General features: G+C 36.3%; 1 long non-coding RNA gene across 2 annotated transcripts in view; it reads right to left on the minus strand.

Moving 5' to 3' along the window:
- The window catches only part of LOC135303497 (uncharacterized), a 171359-nt gene that overhangs the window by 34600 nt on the left and 113085 nt on the right, over window positions 1–23674 (minus strand). The window contains exons 7-8 of one of the 2 annotated variants that reach the window (XR_010364973.1): window positions 7213–7320; window positions 5655–5780 (exon numbers count right to left, since the gene is read on the minus strand). The exons of the other annotated variant lie outside the window; for it this stretch is intronic. This is a non-coding gene — a long non-coding RNA (uncharacterized LOC135303497). The remainder of the gene's footprint in view (window positions 1–5654; window positions 5781–7212; window positions 7321–23674) is intronic. 2 annotated transcript variants of the gene reach the window in all.

Consider the following 23674-nt stretch of genomic DNA (forward strand, 5'->3'; position numbering starts at 1 on the left):
AAACCACCCTGAAAGGTATGGTATAAGGAACAACACAAGCCTCATTTCCAACTCCAGAGAAGTATTCCACCTCCAAATACACATTTGTCCCTCTATTCCATCCATCCCTCTCCATGCACTCATCCTGGCACAGAGTTGGCAGGCAATACTGAAGGCTAGAAAATCTTGAACAGATTAAATGAAGATTCTGAAGTTAAAACCCTTTAACCTCTACTGCTTAACCAAAAAATACTTCTTACAATTTATGGGAGTTACACTGTGAACCCCATTATTGTTGAGCTGATAAGTTTCTCAGAGAAGGACCAAAACCCTCAAATTTGTATTTCAAGTACAAAAATTCCTACAGAAACAAATATAAAGTCTTGGCGTTCTCTATTCTGTGGCATATACCAGGAAGACTGGGGAATCTTTGTATGGATAAAATGATTCTGTTTGGCTGCTAATTCTATTTTGTTTGAAACCTTTGTCCTTGCCTTGACTAAAGCACCTACAAGATGCTTTGTAGAATAGACAAGAGAACTTCTGTAAAGTAAAATAATTGATTTTATCTGCAAAATGAGCCCATCCGTACCAGGTTGCTGCAGATGCTATGGCAGAGGCAGCATTTCTTTGCTACTCAGAATATTTTGGAGCAAACCCTGTTTCTGTCTAGCTGTTTCCTGTGCATCTCCCTGTACAGACATTATTTAACTGAATTTACCTATGAAAATGACAACTCAAAATGGGAATCTCAGTGTTGCTTTAACAATGAGTCAGGAAAATAAATCACTGGAAAGTGCTATCCCTTCATCAAAGCTATGTATTCTCTTTGAACCCATTTGAAATGTTGGGATTCAACAAGCTCGAATTTTGGCCATCAAAAGGGACAGTTCACATGAAAAGTTTAAATATCCTTAATTCGTGATGGCATTAAGAATAACCACAATAATAATAAAGCCACATAGGAAAAATGGACATTACAGGGATCTCTTCTGGAGTTCACAGTAACTGTCTGGATGGTGAGGTGGTTGTCCTTTGTAGTAGAGAATCTTTTTACTCCGAACTGGCAATCAATATCTATATTACCTTTTATCTGATAAAATACAACAAATACACAAATCCTACTGGCTACTAGAATGAGGAAGAGTTACTTAGGACTTCAAGAAGACTACAGATCTGGAATTCTCTTCTGTCCTGCAATAGCAGGTGATCAATTTGAGGTATAAATATCATTGTTAAGCAGCATTTTGTGATCCTTACCTTTCTGATGCATACAAGGCTGGAATTCTCACATATAGCTGAACTACTGATAGCTGGCAATTGGTTCTGGTCAGAAATGGAAAATAAATAGCACCAAACCATTTAGAGTAGCACCAGATTTCTGCCTCCCAAAGACCTCCCTCCCTATCTCCTCCAACATGCTCAAGTGATGATGATGGTGATGATGTTGATAACCTTAAAACAGGATCCTCTTTTAATCTCTCTCTGTCCATGTGTGCCTTATCATTCCATGTACAACCACTGCTAACATGTTCCTTCTGTATTATGTGATGGAAAAGGCTTCAGGAGACAAAATTTGAAATGCCTGAACTTCTCTAATCATACCACTGGCACATTATCCAAAATCAGCTTGACAACTATACTGTAGATGAGGTTTTATATGATATTTTCTATAATAACAAATCTAAATAAGAGAGATTTAATAAACCTTGTGGATTCATCCTTTGGAATCCTGAGAAAGAGCATTCATCCTTTGTAATCCTGCACTGAGCTGTGCTGTCAGTGCTGAAATATGGGTCAGAATTATTGATGTATTCTCAGCCTATTTTTGTGTTTTGTGCAGAACCCACTGATGTTTCCTTGTCTTGTCCTGAAAGAAATGGTCTCTTTGATATCAACAGATAAATGCCACAAACACTTTTTAAAAAGTGTGCAAAGTATTGAAAATGTAAATTTGCTGATACAATACAGAGGATCCCTCTCAGTGGAGTTTAGTTCATAATTTTATAAGTGCTTTCTTTTAAATATATTCATACCTTCAAAAATACAGTTTTATTTTGTTTTCAGGAATTCAAATCTATTCTTCCAGCTACACAGGATTAATTTAAATGAATATTTTCCCCATTTTTATTAATTTGTTCAACCTATGGTTGTTCTTTCTCATTTCACTTAGGCTCTTGGTACAAAAATCCATTCTAAATGTTTTCACAGCTGCTCAGAAGGTGTTGATTCTTAGTGTCAACTCATTCACTCAACTTAACATAATCATTCCCTTTTAATGAAACAGTTAACAGGAGACTGACAACTATCATTTTACTGATGGGGTCCAAGAGCTGGGAGAGGTGACAGTGGTGTAATTACCAGGCCTGACATACTTTGTTCACTTTTTCCCACCTTTTTAGGCAGATGAGGCGGTACTGTGCAATGTCAACAATCAAAATGGAAATGCAGGCAGTGTGAGGACCCGGGTGAGTAATTACCAAGGGCTGCAGACCTGTGACTACTCCCAGTGTGGCAGGGCTGACAAGGTGCAGATTGTTTTTTATCCCCTAGTGTGAATCTGACTGTCTTGCTGTTGATAGATCCAGGTGGTGGTATTAATTAATACACCAGCAGGAGTTAGCTCAGCTCTTGACAATGCATTTTCCTTACTAGAGAGAAAAGAGAAGACAGCAGTCTGTTACTGAGGAAAAAAAAAGTCAATCTTTTTGACTTCTTCCTGTAAAGGTTGAAAAATACTTCTCAAGAAGTAAGAAGTTATCATCAGAGATGACTTACTGTGTTTCTCTCTTTGGAAGTTGGATGCAGGTAGGGCTACACTACTGAAATTTCACTCAGAAATTATTCCATTTAGGTTGTTCATATAACAAATGTTCAAGTCACTGTTGAGCATTCAAGTACTGTATGTAGACAGGAAACTTGTCTCATTCTGCTTAAATTTTTTGGGCCTGTGAACTTTACATCATCAGTTCCCGCCATTTGACCTGCAAATAAATTCCAAGGGAAAATATTCCAGTTGAATGTCAATGAACAGAAATGCAGATGCAGATTGTGAGTGCAGTTATCACTCTGCATGTCACCTGAATGTACAGTCCCAGCTGTCAATGCTCTAATCACCTGTATACTATGTGATACTATTGCAGATCATTTGATATTTTACATTTAATATTTCAATTCGAATATATGTAACAATATATTCTCCACTTGGATGACAAAGTCTTTTGTGAAGACTATTTCTTGTGGTAAAAATATCCAAACCCTGTTTTCACCAGTGGTTTTACATTTTTTTAGGTGACTAGTAAATCAAATGTTTTTATGGCATGGGCACATACGACCTCCCATCTTTAGCTTGGGTAAGTGAAGGGATAAAAACTTGAGTAATCAGCTATTTAACACACTCATTTGTTATCTCTCTGTCCCCTCTGCTCCAACAATTGATTACTCCTGGGAATACTCAATAACCAGTTACATTCAATATGACTCAAGCTGACAAAACCTTATTTTTTAAGCTATTTTAAATGCATTCCTTTATTTTTTACTTCAGTGGGTTGAGAATGCTGCCAAGAAAATAACTAATGCTGATGATGACCCTCAGGACTATGGTTTAGGTGAAGTTAAAAAGAAAATATAGCTATGATCCTAAATGTATAGCTATTTTTGAAAATAAGTCTTTACCTACAAATTCACAAGGTGCTTCTTAGAAATTTGCAGTTTAAGTAATAACTATTCAAGTGGGCATGTTCTGTTAATACCACTCTTGTAGTATAAAGTATGTAATGTTGAATTCTTTTTAATCGCATGTGAATAATTCTTTTACATTCAAATTTCAGTGTCCAAGTCAGCAGCTTCAAAACTATGGGGAAAATGCTTGAAATGTAAAAGTTTCAAAATATCATATATAGATCAATATGTACACACCTGAAAATGCATGCCTTAAAACGGTCTTAATGGTATAAAAGAGCTCAAAAAAAAACCCCTTAAAATGCATATACCAGAGTGGCATTATCCAAAATTTCTATACAAATTTATTTCTGCTATGTCATACATGCAAACACAATTTTATTGCACCAACACCCAGTATTAAACTTCACCCCTCAAAATTCTACACCTTATTGAAAGGAAATAATAATGTTAAAGAAATGCAGATCCTGTGATCTTTTCACATTTGGCTGCAGATATTATGCCATATTCAAGGGAAATATTCCTTCTTACTTGCTCAGATAGTTACTGGGCTAGACACACTGCAGTCTCCTTGAATAAAATACCCTGTTTAATTGAATGCCTGACACTCAGGATTGAACTGCTGAGACAAGCCTGCACATGCAGTAGTCAGAAGCAATATTAAAAATAGACTCTACCAAATAGCAGAAGAGCAACATAAAACAACAAAAGCTGGTAATCACTACTGAGAACTTCTGGTGATGGATATGAAAGCATACTGGAGAAAATGCAAATGAAATCTATGCAGGAATGCAAAGAAAGAAAAATAATTTTACACCTAGAGGCTGTAATAAGATCTCTGATTGTTGGTATCACACCTGTAGACCTCTGAACCAGTATGGCAGAACTACAGGGGCATGACTCATTTGCTGCAATAAACAGCTTGCTGACTGATGAGAAACAAAGTCATTTTTACCTTCTGTTTAAAACTTAAGTAAGATGAAAGGCAATTAGGCACCCTCTGCTGTGAGGTGGCAGTGCAGTTTCTTCTGTGATGCTGAGTGCCCACAGCTTCATGGATTTCAATAGAAAAACTGCATGTGTATGATTATTATCTAATATATCCCTGAAATAAATGTTTGTGGCATCTTGAAATGCCTAGAACACAACTATGTTTTATCACTGATCTTATTGACTATAATTTGTTTCCCAAATTTAGTGTAAAAAGACATTTATGGAGATTAATTTTCTTACATGTTAGCAACAAGAGATGCATATTTCCCCTTAGATTCCTCCCTCTAGTGATACTTTGGGCCTAATTAAATTCACACATCAGTTTTATACAGACCTGTGAACAAGTGTAACCTATTTTATAGCTTTTCAGGCTTAGCCCTACCTCAGGGTAAATGACAGCAGGAGTAGCTTCTTTAACTTCTGCTTCAAACTGTTGATATAACAACAACAACTGTGAGAAATTGATTAAACAATTTAGATATCAGCTTTCCTGGGTGCTATTTGTGCACAGTGTGTTCTGTTCGGCTATCCTCATACTGTGCCCCAAGTAAGGCTTATTAAATAAGAGTATGATCATTAGAAACAGTTAATAAGTGGACTGAGTGCAAGGTTTTGCAAGCAAATGAGACTGCTCCATACCTCAGTTCCTCTTTTCCTGTCCTGTGCATTCACAAAAATGTGAAATAACTCAAGCCATGTAATCTCACAGTGCAAGAGGCAGAGCTACTCTATAGGCACTATAGGAGTACCAGGACAAAGGATATATAAGTAGACATTAATTTTGGGATACTTCATGCTTGTAAGTCCACAGAAATTTTTCCTTCTGTCATAATTTAAGAGGTGAGAGAATCTACTAATATTTTACAGATGTTCCAAAATACCATATTTAAAACATTTTTCTATGGTTTGCATTCATTTTTCCTTTCCTTTTTTTTGTGTGTTTTTCATTGCACTTCTTTTTTTTTTTCTGTACATATATACATACCTACTTGAAAGCCTACCTTGACAGTACTTCCAAAGCTACTGTTCCCATGAAATGCATCCCAGAACAGGGGAATTGTAATCTCTTGCCTGCCAATTTTGTTTCTGTGGTTTACACCTTTTGTGGCTACTTTCATCTGTCTGGTCTGTGAAGTAAAAATCAATATGAAAAAGATAATATATGTAACAAACAATGACTACCATTTGATTTGAAGGCTCATTTGGGGATGGTAAATGTATTTGTCTGCACCAGATGACTTATCATAAGAATTAGCTAATTTTCTTCTGAAACCAAAACAATGCATTTTGCAGCTCAGTTAAAACAGCTGCTTGTTTGGACACAGTCAAATCTTTCACTTAGTGGTTCAGCTACACATTTTCCAAGTCCTAAAGCTGATTTCCTCCCTCCTGCCTCCACACACACAAGCACACTTGAAGTCCAAATTTCTCAAAGTTTAGGTTTCATCCCGTTTGTCAAATTTTCCATTATCTTTTGGACCTTCAGAGTCCCTTGAATGTGGAAGAGCTAAGCATTGGCCAATTATGGTATTTTTTAGGTGACAGACTGAAAACCTTGCTGTTGTGGGTTAAGCTAAAAAAAATGGAATGTAAAGTCAGAAGAGTCATTTAATTCCAAGGTTTCAGATCAAGCAAACCAGAACCACAAAGGATAACAAATTTCCAATTCTGCATATAATGGAACTATTGTTTTCTTAGGAAAGGCATAAGGACATGGCTATGAGTTAGGGAACTCTGCCTAAGTAGCATCTGAGAGATCACAACCATAATCTTCATAATCAGATCAATATCTATTCAGAGGGAAACTACAAGACTTTAGTTATTAAAGATGAGAACTGAGGACCTTAAATGAAAATATTCCAGCAATCTTTGACAAAGTTTTAAGAGCTCAAGACAGCACCACTTTTGTTCCTGATTATGCCACTGCCCCCTGGTTCTGCTTTTTAAAAGTAATTGTAGAATTTAGGCTATGGCACTGGCTAGAGAATGGGCAGAATTTAATTTTTTTAAGGTAGTGGTCCCATAGGGCACAAGAAAGAAAAAAAACACCCCAATGTTATTTTAATTAACTCTGTGACTGTCTTAATTAAAAGAAATACATCTTTCCTCTGTTTTAAAACACAGACACAGTTTCTGTTGCCAGCATCCCACGTGAATGTGGTTTGGAATCAGAAACAAGGTTTAAGTGAGGATTAAAACAGATGAAGTATCTTCTTGCAATGAATTTTCTAGGTATCTTGTCTAAAAATGAATTTTCTATTACTTTCATAATAGTGATATGGTTGTGCTCCTATTTTCATATAAGATGTGGTGACATAGATATGGGACAACAAAGACTTTTTCATAAAAAACCACAGAAACTGCTCTAGGGCCATTAAGTAAGAATATCACTGTTTCCTTTGCACTTTTTGTGTCCCAGCAGACTTCCTGTTCTTGCTAGAACAGTGTGAAATCACTTCTGGGGCCCTCTTCAACTCAGCTTGCAGCCTGTGGAGTGGGGCACTGACTTGAGTACCAAAATTTTGGATTCAAGAACCTCAGACTGCAAAAGTAATTTACCTTAAGTTCTCCCTCTTTCCAGAGCAAGGGGCTCCCCTCATTTGTCTTCTCCTGACTTGGCACTGGGGAAGGTATAACTCATTGCAGTCCCAAAAACCATTTCAAAGCCTAGAAGGAACAGCAAAATCTCAGTCTTGCTAATTCTCTACACTGTCCTTGAATGTTGAATCTCACTCCAATTTTTTATGCATTATTTTAGAATATCTAAATCTCTAATATAAAAAAGACTTTGGACAAAAATGGACAAAGATAACCACTAAGGTCTAAAAGGGCTTAAAGTTCAATAGACTTTAAAAACTTTTAAAAAAACAAACCTCAAACTAAAAGACTTTAAAAGACCAAAAGACACCAAATGTCTAAAGTGTGGGGACATACATAATTTAATTTATACAAATCTTAGCTCTTCAATTTTTACTTTTTTTTTCTGCCCCTATGAATCTGTAGGCAAGATTTTGATGTCCTTTTTGAAAACTTGGATGGTGGTACAAAATAAACCCATATTTGGCTTTGAACAGTGGACAATTTCCTTTCCACAAAAATTTTGATGCATCATTTTTTCTACCAGTTATAAAACTGACAGAAATCATGATTTATTAGAGCTCCTCTGAAATCTGTATTTGCAAAAAGGCTTCCAGTCTTCACAATGACCTCTTTGAAGTGTCAAGTACAGGTCACAAACATGAGAGACAAAACCAAGTTTAAAGCTTTGTCTGAAAGCTGGAAGAAGAAATTTTCAATGCTAAAAATATTTTGATTCCATTTTCATTTATATGGTCTTATATATACATTAATAATGCATTTTTAACAAAGGAAAAATGAAATTATTAATTAAGAATGTATGAGTGTGTATCATGCAATTCTGCAAAACAGTAATTAATTCATGTCCAAGCAAACCTGTCAAAATTAAATATTCTCTCTGGCCTAGTACAGAGATTTCACTCACACTTTATGGATTTTCTTAAGCCCTTGTCTCCATGCTTTGTGATTCATCCACACAAAATTCTTCTGAATAGCCACCACCATGAGACCAATATGATTTGTTAATAATCAATTTGACAGTGAAAAGGGAAAAGCAAGGATTCAATCCATGCTTAAACACATTCATGTACCTACACAGTTTCTTCTCCTGCCCCACAGTGAATTTACACAAAGACTGTTTCTCTTCCATGTGAATTAACAGCTACATCTCTCCTGTGTGTTAGTACAGTCACACAACAATCTACCTTGAATGTTTTCAGAAAAATTATTTTTACATTTTTAGATATCCCTTGCTGGACTATAATTTTCCTATGACTTAGGGTTTCATTTCTTCAAATACAACACAAAATTTCCCAGTGAAATCGACAAATCAGACTCATCTCTCTCTCCTCTATTATATAATATACCATATAAGACAAGTAATTTGAACATTATCCTGCAAGCTTGAATTACTTTTTCCTATAAAGGAGACTATAACACAATAACAGTTGTACACGGACACATTACTAGTCTCTTTTAATTAGATGCTAATTAGTGACTCCCTGGCTTTAATCATATCAGTCTGGTAATACTATTTATGCCACACAGAATAATGATCTACTTTATGAGAAATCAACGTGGTACATGTTGACATAGGAACACATCCAGCCATAATTCACTCTGTGTAAATATTCCCACCCAATTCTGAGCAATTTAGAGAAGATGCACTAACTTAGCTGATGAACATGGAAAGAGAGAGGAGGGAAGGACACAACAGAAGGACTAAAAGAATGGAGACAAAGAGAAGTACTCAATTTTTTCCCCAAAATACCAACATTCTCATGCTTTATGTAATAGATACCTATCAATGTATTTTACATTCAAAGGAGGGTAATAATGTTTTAGTTCATCCATGCTAACAGAGTTAAAAGACAGCAATTCATATGTTTAATTTTTATGAAAGGTGTTCTGGTACTACAATAGAAACCTTCTATATTAGATAACTCACTATAGATAAAGATGATTTTGAAGTTATCATTCTGTTGGAAAAATAATATTCAAAATTGTCACAGAGTATTTCAGCTGTACTGAGAGCCTAACAAACCCAACATATCCGGAGAAATTAGATGGATATAAAGTAATTTTCACTCTGAAATACCCTATGTGTGTCCTAGTTGAAGATCTGGATTTCTGCTTTCTGAAAATACCAAAATGACCATTGGTTGCTCCTTCAGATACAGTTCCAAGATAAAAAACAAATCAGATATTAAATAAAACTCTAGTCTAAACCTGAAACTGCAAGCCCTTCAGAGCTCTCTTTTAGGTTTATTTATTTTGTCAAGATATCTAGAATATTCTGCCGATTAAATTTCTGTCTATTAAGCCTGAAAAAGACCACGCAAGAAAACAAAACCAACAAAAATACCACCCACACAAGCCAAAAAACACTCAAGCAACATATCTTGTTTTTTCCATTGGGTTCAACAACAGGAAATATTCCTGCCACAGCCACATCCAGGTGAGCTCTGAAGAATTAAAGTTTTTCCTCCTAAAGACATTGGTGCTTTTACATAATTACAGTGCAGTACACACAGTGTTTTATGTCTGCTGTTGTCAGGTTAATTCTTATTGCATTATACTGTATAACTTAATGTGCCTTAATATACAAAGTGCACTGAGGGGGACATTTTAAAACTGTGTGTTATTTTAGTTGACAGCATACAGCAGGCTTCACAGAGAGAGAGAAAAAAAACCAAAAGACTTTCCTTCTCTAGTTATGATCCTGGACATACTGCAAACTTTGGAAGTGCCACTGCCATAAATTTTTGGTGGTTGGATACACTCAATTTTTTTTATTCATTTGTCAGTGAAAAGGAGCCTAGACTATCTCTATTACCAGGAAAATTTAGTACACAGAACCAGTTGCCATGCAAGTGAATGGACAGTCAACCTCTCACATATAATTTGCTTCATAGCCAAAAACCTGTTAAGTGTTTTGTGGTTTTTCAAAATTAAAAATAATCATGAACAGCTATATAAAATATACTCCACATACTGAAATATTTTAAACACAATATTGTAGGAAAAGAGTGAGCTGTGTGAGTCACTGTTTTTAATTTCCCTTTCAGCTGAAACAGAGAACATAACTGGACCATAGGAACACATATTTTTAGACAGACAACTGACTTATGTAGATACACTATATACATTCCCAACAATTTTACCACGGTTAAAAGGTATTTATATTCTGATGTGGCTAAAATTGAACATGTCAACACTAATGCATTTTTCTAGGAGAACCACTACTTTCACCATAATTTCCATGGAAAATTTGTGTGCACATGCAGTAATAGATACATTTATAACATCAAAAGGATTCAATTTTCCTTTCAATCATACTACAGTATGAATAGCTTTTCCTATTGAATTTAACAATAAGGCACATTACCACAGTCTAAAGGATGGGGTACTTCTGCTTGCTCATATGAAAGTATGTCAAACAATATAGATCTCACAATAGTTCTAGGTTAACTGCTCCTTTATATAGGTTTGTTTCTAATACATTTGTGTCAGCAGATTTTTTTATATTATTATTATTTAAGTTTGTAAGAAGAGCAGCATTTCAAACTCTGTTTAACTCTCCACAATATTAAGAGTATTTAAATATTCTTTAAATGTGTGGAGTGACTTCATTGTACAAAAAGAAAAATTACTTTTCATTAAGAAATCAACTGGAATTACCTGCTTAGATGTATAGGCTTGGATTGGTAACACTTATAGTCATTGTACCCACTCATAGGCAACACTGTCTCATGGGCATCATCACAAGGGAGAGAAAGGGAAGGTTTTATCTGAGAACCATTGTCTCAATCCTGCATGCCTTGAGTACAGCAAGAAAGAGAATAAACCCCAAACTGAGCCCTAGTACAGTTTTGTTTGAACTCCACGTTTATTTTGCTGTCATGAAAGAGGATTCTTTCAGAGTCTTTACGTCAACGAAAAGAGTCAGGCTTGTGGGAATCCAACCCTGACACTCTGCGCAGCCACAAGGTATTGTATTGTACAATTCGTGCTTTAAGAAAAAAAGACAAATTCATAAAAGACTGCAAGTTTCTCTATTAATCAAAGATAACTGACCCTTTTTAAAGAGTCATATTTAAGCTTATTTATTTTATAGCCCATATGTGAGGGAACACGTAACAGGACTGTAAATCTATTTGGAATAACTTCTCATACAGGTGTTGGCCATTTCCAGAAGGTGACTGGCATTTTCAGACTTGGGAGCTATGGAACACATCTTACCAAAACAGTAAGTGGAGACCCACAGAGCGTCCAGGTGTGATTAGACATCACACCTCTCTCCATTTTCTGCTACTAATTTATTCACTTAAGAGTAAAAACCTAACCTGTGAAATAGAATGTTAGTTTCCCTCCCTTCTATAGCTGCTTTATTCTTTATTAGGCCTGACCACTACTCTAATGGGATTAAAATGAGCAAACTGCCAAAAGCCTATGGCTTTGAAAATCCCAAGTTCCATTCAGTCATTTAGAAAAATATTCATCTTTGTGAACCATGGGATTTTGTGGATTTTTTTCCTGCATATTTAAAATAATTTTTCAGAAATCCTGATTCAGTAGCTTTTTCAGATTCCCATTATTATAAAATTGCAATATTTGACACTAATTACTTGGCCAAAACCAACCAAGTTCCCTTATGGTTAACTGAGTATTTAAGATTCTCACAGAGTGGTTTACCCTGTATCACAGATTCAATTCTAGCTGTACCTGCATTCTTCCAGTTTTATACTGGAGTAAGCATGGAGTGAGACAATGGTGAGCTGGGCCTTTGGATCTGGAGCCCCACAGGACCTTAGACATCTCTTGCAGGTACTGCTTTTTGTCACAGTAAAAAATTATTTGAGTAAAAACTTAACACTATTTCTCGTCGTTCTCACTGACCATTTGTTACCACCATCATTCTCTGCTGTCCTTCCAGCTCCCATGTGTCCTGGTTTAGGGGAACAGCTGTGCTGCTTTGTTTTAACAAAACTTTAACTACTGGCTCTTTTTAGCGCAGTTTTAGAAAAATGTCCTTTTTTTTTAATATATATTATCTCCTGTGGTGTTTACCTAACCAATAATCTGTGAACATCTGTAAAGGTGCCTACATCTTTACAAAAATTGAATACCATTTAATCTACATTTTGAAGGTGATTCATTCCCTTTAATCATTGTGTTTCTACGTATCACAAATGTAGAAATGTAACAACAATAATACTAATTATATAATTTTATTATTCCAAATTGCAGGAGAAACTTGCTATTAAAAGTTTATATATATATACACGTAAAATCAGCAGCACATTTTTTTAATAGTATCCGCCTTCCTTTATTCCTCTCTGCATATATTTCAGGATGTCATTACACCAAGCTTTGCATTTCCTACCTCTCACCATTAGAAGGAAGCACTGCAGCAATACAGTGTGGACACATCTGGGACTGGTCTCAGTAGCCCATTGACTTTTGGCCCCTCACTACAGTCAGAGAAAGCTGGAGACTGAACTCTGTCGAGCTCAGCTGAATTACTCACCTGAAGTTCCTAATTTTAATGCCTGTTCAGCTGTTTTCAGTCACATTAGTATTTGTTATCCAAATGGATAACTTAGATCCTGATTACATAAAAAGCAGCTGAACCTTTGCAGTAGAAACGTTTTGTGCTTTCAGTTCTGACAGTTAATTAAATTATTTAAGAAAACAAAACAAACTAAACCAAAGCAACAAACACCCACACACATGCACACCCCCAAACCCCAAAAGAATAAAAGCACAGCAAATTCCTTTCTGTAAGCAAAGGTAAGTAGCAAATATTTATTAATCTTTCAACCCTAATGCAAACATTAATTGAACAGAACATATACACAATGCTACATTTTTTTGTTCTTGGAAGATTTGTTCTCCAAAGGTTTCTGAGGGGAAGGATCTGCTTTTGAGATCACAGCACACAGACGGGAGAACTGTCCTCATGGTTGAAAGATCATCTGTCATGTCCCTGAGATTTTAGTATGGGGGGACATCAGATTCATAAACCAAGAAAGGCAACCAACAATCTACAGCTAGAAGTGCAAAAATTCCTAGACATGACAGGAGGCACATTTCCTAAGGGCAGGGAGAGTAAAAGTGCAAAAACAGCACAGACAAGGGACCAAAATAAGGCACATGCCTCATCCAGTTTCTACAGCTCAGCAATCCTTCCTTCCACCCAGTTGCAATGAGCACCTAATACAGCAAAGAAACTATTCTCAGTGCTGAATGCATCAGAATTCTAGAGAAACAACTGAAGAAAAAGCTAAAGGCCACAACTTCTAATGAGAATTTCAGTCTCTTGGGTACCACAGGTTCTTTTAGCTTCATCAGCCAAGCCTGAATTCGTGAAGCATATAACTTGTTGGAATTATTCTTACATTCTGTGCTCCTCATTGCCAGACTACACTAACATGATTTTAGCCCTTTTTTTTTTTAATTTTTAGCAAGGTGGGTAAGGGAGGAAGAAAGTAAGAAGCTAAAACCTGTACAGTGCTTTGCATATTTTTATGGTTTTGTTTTGTTTATTTGTTTGCTTGTTTTCCTGCACTGGTTCTCCAGATGGTGTCTTTTTTCTCCTATGATCTTTTCTTTGTGGGCACTTCAGTTCTGCTATTTGGTATCCAGCCATAATCTGGCCCTTTACAATGAACCATAAAAAAAAAAAATCACATGTTTAGCAAATTGTCATAGAAACAGATTATTTTCATGTTTTTGTGACTGCTGAGTCAGATGAGAATCTGACAACATTCAATGCACATTCAAGCACAAGACATGGGTGTATAAAATGCACAGCACACAAGCTGTTCTATGTAAAATGAGATCAAATCTCCTTGTTAATCTGTAGGTAAATTATATTTATCACTCAAGAGTTGTATTAACTTTTCCTTAAGCAAAAAGACATTCACTAAAAACAATATTTGGAACAGATCAAATTGTATTTTCATTCAATTTTAATAGCAGTAGAAATCCAAATGTTCCTCCCCAGCAGACAAACTCAACAAACCAACTTCCTACAACTTTAAGTCCTGGCAGGGATGTCTGTTTACCATTCAGGAAAGATATAGGAATGGGGATTATTAAAGAAGTAAAATGAGGTGTATTGCCGAGGTGATGTTGTCTAGCAATTGCTGCATAGCCACACATCACTGAAAATTTGTACATTACATCAGGTCCTAGGAAAGAATTAATTGAAGGATATAATGTCAAAGGTGTACACAGCAAAAGATAAAGTTTGGAAAAGAAAAAAAATGGGATTCTGGAGTTCACATTTCAAGTACCTGTTTGGTTTTCTGATACATTCAAGAGGAGTCTATTTTCAATATTAAAAGAGAAAATTTATACCCCAGTTCTGAACTTTTTCTTATAATTATCTGATTTGTGACAAAGCTCTAAACAATCTCATGTTTAACTGAGAGTACATGGTATTATTTTCACACAGACTGAGCACCATAACTACCTTCAAATTTCCCCTGGGACCTCAGCTTCCCAAATGTGCTACATTGCATTGAAACAAGTACTAAACTAAGGTAAACAAAATGTTTCACAGAAGCTGGATCTGATACGTGAACTTTAGACTTGGAGCTCAGTATCCTGACAGCTATCCTGATTGCAATGCACATTCTTCCTTCTGAAGTCTGTTGAGACTCAAAACACAGGAAAAAAAGTGCTATTTGTTATACATATATATACATATAGCAACTTTTAATAGCAAGTTTCTCCTGCAATTTGGAAGAATAAAATTATATAATTAGTATTATTGTTGTTACATTTCTACATTTGTGATATGTAGAAACACAATGATTAAAGGGGATGAACCACCTTCAAAATGTGAATTAAATGGTATTCAATTTTTGTAAAGATGTAGGCACCTTTACAGATGTTCACAGATTATTGGTTAGGTAAACACCATAGCAGACAATTTATATTTTTTTAAAAAAAGATTTTTTTTTTTTCTAAAACTGCATTAAAAGGAGCCAGTAGTTAAAGTTTTGTTAAAACTAAGCAAAACAATAACATTTTTCTGAGTCCATGTTCCTTTTCTTAGCAAATAATATTTATCCACATTATGGACTGAAAGACACTTTTTATCACTTAAAAAAAAACCAACCCAAATTAATTTTGTTTTAAATTTTTATATTGCGGACAATAATTCATTTTGAAAAGAAAGGAGTTTGCATTTCAGTCAGCAGGTTCAGAGAGGTGCTGTATGTTATGACTCCTTCTCTCATTTGTTGCTAGAACAACCACAGCAATTATGTCATCTTCTAAAACTATCACCACTTTTATCCACCCTGAGCCTGGTGAGGGAGCATCAATAAGTTAAATGACCTTTGCCAGCATGATTCTCCTTCTATTATTTGAGGAAAGGAGACCAATAAGGTGTTCTGATCATCCATGAAGCAAAGAATTTTCATGATTGTTGAATTCAGTAGCAAAAACCATGATATTTACATTCAAGTTCCTGAACAAAGGGGTGCAGGCTTGAGGCTTATGGTGTCTTGAGAGAGAACACTGGAAAATCCTCTCTAAGTGAGCTTTTAAATAATTCAAAATATCATTGCCAAGGATGGAATTCTTTTGTTTTATCACTTCTTTGTACAAAAGTACTCATAAAAACAATGCTCACAAAATCCCAAATCTGAACTCCAGTCTTTTTCATGTACAAGTCCCAATAAATAGCAAAAGAGGGAAAAGAGAGCAATGGGGAGGAGGATGGAATGCACACAGTCTGTGCCCTATCTACAAACAATTGCATTTGCTTCACATGGAATAATTGGTGCAGTAATATTCAGGAATGGAAAATACAAGATGCAGCTAGATGAGTGCCCATTGTGCAAATCTTTAGCTCCTCTATCCATGACAAAATAATGACACTTTTTAGGAGAACCTGCATATCCATTTCCTGACAAAGAAATAAGAGTCTAGAGCATATATATAGGGAGAGAAAGAAAAGATGGGGAGACAAGAAAAGAAGTGCTCAGTCCAGCTCCCATGGAAATGCTCACTGAAGAGCTATTTAGAAAAGACTATACTTCAAAAAATTTGGATCCTCTAAGAAAATAGATTTAGCCTAGGGAGAATTTTTAGCAGTCGAAATGCTATAGTTTTTCTTCAGTTGAAATAAAACCTTCTTTTCCCATAGAGTTAAGAATGAAACTTATTTATCCCCAACTCAACCATTTGTTCTTTCTCCCAAACCAGCATTCTACTATATGGATTACAGAGATGATGCAAGTAAAAGAGGGATGGGGAAGGGGGACAGGGCCAGTAGTGAAAATACATCTTTAAACTTGGATCATACACCACTGACAATTGGAGCAGAGATATATTCTAGTATGTGAAGTGCTTTCTTGTTTGACTTATGTGAATGTAGAGTTATAACAAGAAATAGAATAAAATGTAAAATCCTTTAAAGATGTAAAGCACAATTTCCTTTTCCACAGGAGAGTCGTCTTTTGGAAAATGAGAAGGAATTAATAAGAAAAATTACAGTTGAATGAAGCGAGAGGGTTGAGAGACTTTTTTTAATTCATTTTGAAAGTCCCACTGCAGAGGAATCAGAAAGCTCTTTATTTTTAATTTGGAGGTTCTCACAGCCTAATCCTCGCAGAGGCTGGCTGCTCGCTGCTGACTCGGCGAGTTTCCCCTTCCTTCTGCTGCTGGAGAGTGATCAATGAATTGACAAATGCCACTGACTGCTGAGTCAGCCCTGCAAAGGTTTGCCTGAGGGAAATTTGCACACTGAAGAGTCAAAGCCAGAAAAACAGAAATAAAACCCACCGAGATGGAGTTCTCTGAGCAGGAGGAGGCAAAGAACAGCACTTGAACGCAAGGAAGGACACAAAGGGGGCAAATGCGTGGGTGGGAAAAGGCAAGGCATTTTATTGTCTATAATTTATGGACTGTTAAAACTATTGAAGCACATGATGGCTGGGTTCAGCACTGAGAGAGAGATTAAGAGGATGAAGGGACAGATCATAGCATAAAGGGAAAAACTGCTTGCTTGTGAAGTTCTCTGCACAAAGGACTGACTGTGTAAGACAAAGGACACAACAGATGCTCCTCCTGCCAACAGCCTTTACAGGTTCATAAGCTGCTGGGAGCAAACCAGAGTTCAGACTTCCAAGTGCTTGACATTTAACTCAAGCCCAAGAATCTCTAATAAATGAGTGAAATCAGACCAGTTTTGTCCTATAACTCTGTCCTAATGAAGTAAATTTCTCATTTAGGAATGAGAGATGTTTTTGTACCAAGATTGCTAGACACCACGACAGCAAAAAAAAAATGATCATTGGGAATAATCCTGGTGTCAATGCTGTTACAATTTGCGGCATACGTCAACAAAATTAACAAATTTTGCCCTTCTGTGCCAAGAAACCTTCTCCTCTTACATTATATTTTGTCATATAATACTCTGTTTCTCTTCTCCCACATTTAAAAAATGTATCCTGCCACATATTTGGCAAAAATAAAAGTGCCTTTCTAGTTTGTTGTGTACTTTTCACTTCACTTTTTCCATATCTTCCTTGCAGTGGGCTTCTATGAGAAGCACCTGCCCAAACTTTTGTAATCAGTACCCTTTCTTATAGCTTTTTACAACAATTTGTTCTGGTGTTTCAGAGTTCTCTTTAACTCTTACTAGGAATTCACAAGTCTGAAACCTCATCTAAAAGTTATCCATTCCATCTATTACATAAGGAATTTTTCAGACATCCTATCAGGTCCAAAAGAAGAACTCCTCCAGTACACTTCAAAACTCTTCACAAGGGAGTAGAAGCTCCTCTCTCTCCTTAAAGCTGAGTATTTTGTTCTGCAGAGAGGTAACTGAGCTAACAGTGAAGATCACAGATCTAGATTCTGAGTCAACTGAAATTTTCTTTTTGAGAGTCATCTCACCTTTTCCTGAGCAAGGACAGAGCAGCAGTCAGTTGAGTTGGAAAGATACCTGCTGCAATTTTAAATAAATTTTACTCCAGCCAGGGAAACATAAAATGTCCTGAGCTGGAAGGGACCCAAAGGATCGTCAGAGTACAGCTCCTGGCCCTGCACAGGACATCCCCAGCATCACACCTTCTGAATTTTTGAAAAAACAAATCATTATAGCCCGGATTGGCTCTGCCTTCAAGTTATTATTTTTTCAACAGCCTGTATAATACAAATAAGCTTTGCAAAGAAAATTACTATCAGTGTCTTTCCAAAATCTTTTCTTCCAGGTCAAATACATTCTTAAAAATTAAATTTTAGAAACTGCTGGAAGACCCTGATATTATTTTAGAGTTCAAACTCTTTTAAACTCAGGTGACAAATACCAAAAGAAATACTCAGATATTTGAAACAGAATAGAAGATTGAATATTTCTAAGATATCTTAACCATGCACCTACCTATAAAATTTAATCTGTTTCTGCCACTGTTCTAGCCAGGAAAAAGTGGAAAACAATGTGACAGTGACAGCCATAACAATCTGTTCTTTGGAAGTACTCGGATTACAGTAAAGGAACACAGAAATTAGTGAGATTCTAACATCAAGGGAGGTCACAAATGAAGGTCTGTGCTGTGGTGATATATTTGAATGTTAACACTATCAAAAGACAGTCATCAAAATAGCAACCAATAAAATATAATGTAACATAATGTGATTTTTCTAATGGGTTATTCTATCACCTATCTATGATAGCTGAACTTTCTGTTCTGCCTCTGCATTTTTCTCCCAAGTTAGTAGTGGAGTTGGGAAAATTTTGATTTTAAAGTGGCATAGTTATCAACAATTTATTTGAAAAAATAACAAGAAAAACAAGCTTTTGAGGTCCAGATATTCATAACCTGATTTTTACAGAGATGAAAAAGCAATGTTAAGAATTTTCCAAGTGAAGAATATGTAGACTCTTCCCCTTACTATCTATGCTCTTTTTTTATTTAAACCTGTGATGCATGCTAAAATTATAAAACACAGTGGAATGACAAAATATAAAGAAAAAAAAAATCCGCCTCAGAAAAATCTCGGGCTTCAAAGTAAGGATTAAAACCAAAAACTCGTGAAACCCAGCAAGATTTTCACACTCTTAAACCCCGTATGTTCAGAGCTGATGGCTAATAGCAATGTGATCAAGGAGCTGATTTCCTCAAGTGCCTGCACCTCAAATTCTACTCCACTATGAAGGGAATTATGCCTCACCCTTATTTTTTCATCCTTCCTTCCAGGAGAAAAGACAACAAAATATTCAGAACTGGAGTACATGGAGATTTTCACTAGAGAAAAAAAAACCATAACCAGCATTTTCATAGCTCATTATGGCCTTTTATAAATGTCTTTTTCCCTCCCACAGTATTGAAGAGATTATAATGGCCACAATTTGTGTGAGAAATGAAAAGTCTAGATGTTTTATAGAAAAATCTTCATCCCTTCTTTTCTTGTTTGTGAAAAGAAAGCTTTGGTCCTTTTATCTTCTCACAAGAGCTGAGTTATTACAAGTCTTCTAAAATCCTCCCAATCAAGAAAAAAATGCAGATTTTATGCTGACAATTGCATTAAGAAATATGTGTATTAAGAGGTGTCCCCAGCAATGTCGAAACCATAGCTCTTGATTTTATTAGTTTTCAGTCTCAGGTAGATTTCTAATTAATGAAGCATTTGTTCTGCATCACAAGACAGGTGAGGAATACCCTTCTAATGTCAATGACTTGCATCCAAGAGTTAATTACTACGTGACCTTCAACCATGCTCTTGTTTTAGGATTAGAAACCCCTAATTTTAGAGTGAAAAAAGTTTAAAAGTGAGACTATGTGTCTTTGAAATAATATCCATGGCCTACTTTCTAGTCATACAGTTTCCTGCATCTAGTGGTCTGATTTAAAAAACCATATCACAAAGCCTTGTCATAACTCTAACATACAAACACATTCATAAAACATAAAACACTGAGACCATACCTAAGCTCCACATGTGTTTAAAGCATGGTTCTTCTGGCCAGTTTTTCTCTAACTACTATAGTTAAAGAGAGTAATATAAACCAAACTGATCACACACAAGCTTTTGTTGTTACAGAGAAGCCTAAGTATAGTGGTAAGGGAAGATGGAATAAGTTTCTGCTGCATGCTGTTGTATTTTCATTGCAAATTCTGACCTCTGATAAACCAAAGTCAGTCTTAAAATAAATTTTAAAAATTTTAAGATACAGAAAGAAGGGGGAAGGGGGAGGAGAGGAAAGAGGAAAGGATTCCTCATGCACAATATTTCCATGGAAATCTGTTGGCACTATAGGTATCCTTCCTAGGAATACAAAACAACACTCTGAATCTACACTGCTGGAAAAAAAACCCCAGTATTTTCCTAAAATAATTAGCAAGGAATATTCTCAGTAAAGGCCTGTTTCTAAAGAGATTTGAATGCTGCTCTAGAACTAGGAACACACACACCTGCAAGCTGGATTAGACTTGTGGTTCACCTAGGCTCTACTTTAAACTTTATAAAATTCTCTCTAGTTCAAAACTAAGCAAACTAAACAAGTCTTTCATTACATCCTAGTGCAAGGCCCTTTGAAAAACATTTCCCAGAATTTGAAATACCACAGTTGATATGATTTCTAAAACAGCTCATTCCTAATGGAACTTGAAACATAAGCAACACTGTTTTCCAATCTGTCAGAGCATTCTCTCCTGTGGCTGCTGCAGCACATTTCAGCTGATGATACCAGAGAACATCCAGGAAACAGGGAATCTCCTCTTTGAAGAACAGTGACACAAAATACAAAACATATAGAGGATTTAGTAGAGGCATATTCTCATAGGGACTTAACAAATCAGCCACAGGTAACAACTACCACGGACATTTGATACAGTACTGAAGTAATAATGCTATCTTAGTGCAGATAATGTGGAAAATAACTATCAAAACAGTTTTTGTTTCCTATTACTAGTCAGAGTATTTGCCCACTGGTTTCTTTTTAATCCCACTTAGTCCCTCCTGGTTTATTTCTCCATAAAATGGTTAGCACTGTGCATAGAGCTTTCTTATAGCTTGAGTTGAATGTCTGTCAGTTGCAGAAACCTCCCTTTCCTATTAGAGCACAGCAAAATCGTTTAGAACCCCAGTCAACAAAACATATATATATATGTGTGTGTGTGTGTGTGTGTGTGTGTTATCACCTACCCAGCCCCATCATCACAGCTATAGGGTCAAGAACTGGTGTAAAAGTCAGGGAGCAGAAGCCACTGGGAAAGAATAGAAATGCAGTCAGGCCAGAGAAGTTCACTGCATCCTTTTGACTTTTTTCATCTGGATCCAGGCTTTAATCTTGACCATTACTGGCACTTAGAGAAATTTGCAGTTAGATTCAAACTGAGGCAGTGTCACACTATTAAGCTTCAATACAAAAAAACAATAAGTAAAAAAGGTCGTTTCATAGATCATAGAATGGTCTGGTTTAGTAGGAACCTTAAAGATGACCCAGTTCCAAGCCCCTGCCATGGGCAGGGACATCTTTCACCAGACCAGGTTGCTCAGAGTTCCATCCAGCCTGGCCTTGAACACTTCCATGGCTGAAGTACCAACAACTTCTCTGGGCAACCTCTTCCAGTGCCTCATGACCCTCACAATAAAGAATTTTTTTCTTGCTATATAACCTAAATCTATTCTCTTTCAGGTTGAAGCCATCACATCAGAAATGTCCTGTCACTACGTGCTTCTGTAAATAGTCTTTTTCCTTCATTTCTGTCGGCTCCCATCCAGTACTGGAAGGAAAAATCCTGGAAAACTCCAGAGAAGTCTTTGACCCTCCTGCCCCTGGGTCATCACAGGACACTGCCTGAGACATTGCTGGAAATTCAGCCAGGGAGCTGCTCTCTAGGGAGTAAGAATAATAAGGCTGAGGCTGTCCTGGGTCAATTCCCCTCCCACGCCAGCTCCTCACAAGCCCCCAGAGAGGCCACCAAGCTGCTAGATAAAACATGTCCCTGTGAGAAGGATTCTGTCTTTGTTCTGAAGTGGGAAAGCTTGGATAATGGTGTGGTGTTCAAATGGCACTTGAAGCAATTCTTTCACCTAACATGCAGAAGTTACTGACTCTTTTATTTAGAAACTCATCCAGCAAACAGTCTTTAGGTAAATGAAGATATAGAAATTAGTCGGCGGGGGGGGAGAGGTGTTAATTTAATATGTGTAATCCACATTTTTTGTCTTGAAAATAAGGTTATATTTTTGTTGCACCTGCAAGTGCAATCTGCTTTCCAGACAATTTGAGTGGGCATTTGAGTTTGCCTTTTCCTCTAAGTATATTCCACAGTTACAGCTATTTTTCTGTTCATACTCTGACCCACTCTGGGCTTGTTAAGTTATTTTAAGTTATTTTTTGGGGGGATTTTGAGAGTGCCAAAAGCAGGTGAAAGTCCCAAAGTACAAATAATTTAAAAAATGGGAGCAAGCACCATGCCACAGAGTCCACAAGTAGAACAGAATGAACGGCACGAACAAAATGCAATTCAAGTGTCCACTCTTCCTTATTCAAAATCACAGCTTTGACTCCCTTTGTCACTCTTGTTTGGTTCACTGTCATCATCCCTGCAAGAGTTTGGCAACCAGAATGTGACAGAAAGTGACAGTAATGCAGTCATCCTTTGCTTTTCTTGCAGAGGCAGCTGTCAGAAGCTATACCACATTAAGCCAAAGTACCAGTCGTCGTGAAGCTTTTCCAACATTAAAATTTAAGAATATACCTTTGGAGAGTTTAAAGTAAGTTAGGATTGTCATTTCATGATAGATACAGAGATAGATGGATAAAGGAATGGGGGAGTAGGACAGACAACAAGTGTTACAGCAATTTTGTTACAAACCATTTTGAAAACTCAACTTATGCATTCTTGCTATACAAATTCCAGAAATAATAGGGATATTGCACAAAACAGCATTCCAGGTACCATTTACTGACTACACTAATAATATTAAGGGACTCCCTCACCTTAGATAATAGACAAAAAACTCCACCATTCTCTTGTAAATATGACACTATTTCTTGTTTTCTGACACATTTTTGGGGATTTTTAGTCCCATCCTGTCCAGGCCAGTTTCTCTTTCATATATAGTCTAAATCTATAAACATGCCCACTTGTAGAAACACAGACCTTTCCAAAAGCTAGCCATTCATAGGACAAGTCCACCCAAAAACAGCAACTAAAATCAACAATATAAGGAAAAAATCAATTGAGGTAAAATAAAATACAATAAAAAATAAATGCTTCCAGGTGTGAAAAATGTTGTTAGCTTTTGGGTTTTTTTCAGAGAATCTAACAGTGTTGCAAAAAATGCTGCATTTAATTCTAAAATAATAATAAAGCATTAAATAATAATAATAATATAGCAATCTAAAACAAACAAACCCTGTCTGCAACTCTACTAACACCACAGCAGAATCCCTATACTTCACTAA

The sequence above is a fragment of the Passer domesticus genome, chromosome 6 (assembly GCF_036417665.1).
Source record: "Passer domesticus isolate bPasDom1 chromosome 6, bPasDom1.hap1, whole genome shotgun sequence".
Classification (NCBI taxonomy): domain Eukaryota; kingdom Metazoa; phylum Chordata; class Aves; order Passeriformes; family Passeridae; genus Passer; species Passer domesticus.